The sequence below is a fragment of the Chiloscyllium plagiosum genome, unplaced genomic scaffold (genome assembly GCF_004010195.1).
Source record: "Chiloscyllium plagiosum isolate BGI_BamShark_2017 unplaced genomic scaffold, ASM401019v2 scaf_93327, whole genome shotgun sequence".
Classification (NCBI taxonomy): Eukaryota; Metazoa; Chordata; class Chondrichthyes; order Orectolobiformes; family Hemiscylliidae; genus Chiloscyllium; species Chiloscyllium plagiosum.
In genome coordinates this window covers 1-2,099 of record NW_025177471.1, presented here as the reverse complement: position 1 = coordinate 2,099, position 2,099 = coordinate 1, and the positions used below count along the sequence as shown (strand labels likewise).

The following is a 2,099-nucleotide window of genomic DNA, read 5'->3' as shown; positions in this document are numbered from 1 at the left end:
GACTGACCCACTGTCAATTCTAACTCGTCAGATATTCAGTCGTCTTTGAATTTGAAACACAACCCTGAAAAGAAAGCATGTTTAATTTGAGACTAATGAATCATTTAAAATGTAACCTTTCAGCCTCAGTTACAGGATGATTTTGTGCTTAAGATAAAAAGCAGGAGTCTGCTCCGAGCTTAAAAACTATTCTAAGAGATTCTGACACAATCTGTCAGGAAGCCATTTTATGGTCAGTTTGCCCTCCTCGCTAAGATGCCATTTTATAAAACAATGATCTCTGATATGCAAGCTGTTCCGAGGTTACCTTATGACCTCTCCCACTTAGTTTAGACTGATACCTCTTTCTGACAGGGACTTACCTCACCAACAGGCAGTGACTCGGCTGGATCTGTTTTTCCCACCTGATGGATGGCTAAGGGCCTACAGGAGTGATCAGTTAAGTGCGCACAGACTTGTTAATTAACTTCTCTTCCTTACGAATTGTTGCCTTTCCACTGTCTGTCTAATTAGGAATATGCAGTGCTTTTTGTAAAGTTTTGTAAAAAGGAAGCCTGTTTGAGACAGAAGCGTGGAGTAGTCTGCGAGGGCTCGAAAAGGAAGATCTGGTATCCTACTTTTCTAAGGTTTTAGAACCTCAGCTAGCCTGGCTTATAGGTGTCAATGTTATGTTGTAACACTGATTGATATTATTAGTAAATAAAGGGGAAGGCTAAAGTTAAACTAAACTGTTTGTAAGGGTTTTTATTCCAGACTACCAAAGTGTATGATGTCCAGGACGAACCAAGAGAGGCTTATAGATTGGAGTCCACAAGGGATTCCCTCGGCTGTCTCAGATCAGTACTTTAACAATATGAGTAGGAAGGGTTTAGAGAGAGATGGGCTAAGTGCTGCCAAATGGGACCAGATTAGGTTTGGATATCTGGTCAGCATGGACAAGTTGGACTGAAGGGTCTGTTTCCATGCTATACGTCTCTATGACTCGACGACTCTTCGGTAACTCTTGCCCTGTCAGTGAGCACAGTTTCCCTCCATCTCTGTACTTAACCCCTCCTTCACGGATGGTTGTTGAAACAATGCAACAATGTGGCCTATTTGTCTATCTTCATTGTAACTTTGAAAATGCTCTTAATAATTGCAGATTTTAATGTTGTTCCTGAATGTCTATTTTGGATGAGGATTCAGTTTATCTATCTTCAACATTGGTGTGCAGACGTCAATGGATTACATACCTTCTTTTTGTTAGAGGTAGCTGGTCACTCTTTGCTTTGAACTGAGGAAGTATTACAGTGTCTTAGTCCCTCAGGTATTTTTCTGGAGGAAGACATAAGGATACCAGCTGTAAATCAACATGAGGCTAGTCTAGCAATATTGAACTGATCATTGTCACATTCATTGCATCTTCATTAGGATGTGTTTTGTATTTCTTTAAAGCCAACAACTAAACCAGAACCACAGATCTGATTCCAATGTTGCCCTGAGCTGCTCCTTGTCTGCGGATTATTTTTCATGTGATTCGACACCAGTTGATTTGGAGATGTTGGTGTTGGACTGGGGTGCACAATGTTCCACATCAAGTGCTTCCAAAAAAAACTGTTGGACGGGAACCTGGTGTTGTGTGATTTTTACCTTGATATCAGTTGAGTGAGATCCAGAAACTGAGCAACAAATGCGCAGCGCTATGAATGGGAATACTCAACCACCAGGATGCTTGCACAGTTCAACATCCAATTCCCCAACTACCTGTTGGAAAAAAGAAAAACGGCACTATTTCTAATGTTTTTACCAAGACCCCAGTGTATATCCTTTTACAAGAGCATCCCAGTCCTGCAGTTGGTCCACACTTCCTCAAGAAAGAGCGGGAAACAAATTGAAAGTAAAACAGGGTTCAGAGGATTGTAAACCCCAAAAATGTCCCACAGCAGCTTCTTCCCGCTCTGCCTCCCTCAGCAGGCCCACACACAGCCCGAGAAAGGCCTCTCTCTTCCCCCCAGCCCGCTCACTCCAAGTTCCGGGCCCAGTTCCTGCTCCGCTCGGCCTCTTACAAACAGCTCCCGGTTCTCCCTGAACTCACCCGGTCTCGGAGCCCCCTCTGTGTC

At 43.2% G+C, this 2,099-nt stretch overlaps 1 long non-coding RNA gene across 1 annotated transcript; it reads right to left on the bottom strand.

The window, feature by feature from the left end:
- Positions 1-2,099, bottom strand: LOC122545372. The gene is made up of 3 exons (XR_006310537.1): positions 2,075-2,099; positions 1,233-1,314; positions 1-64 (listed from the first exon to the last, which is right to left on the bottom strand). It is a non-coding gene; the product is annotated as an uncharacterized LOC122545372 (long non-coding RNA).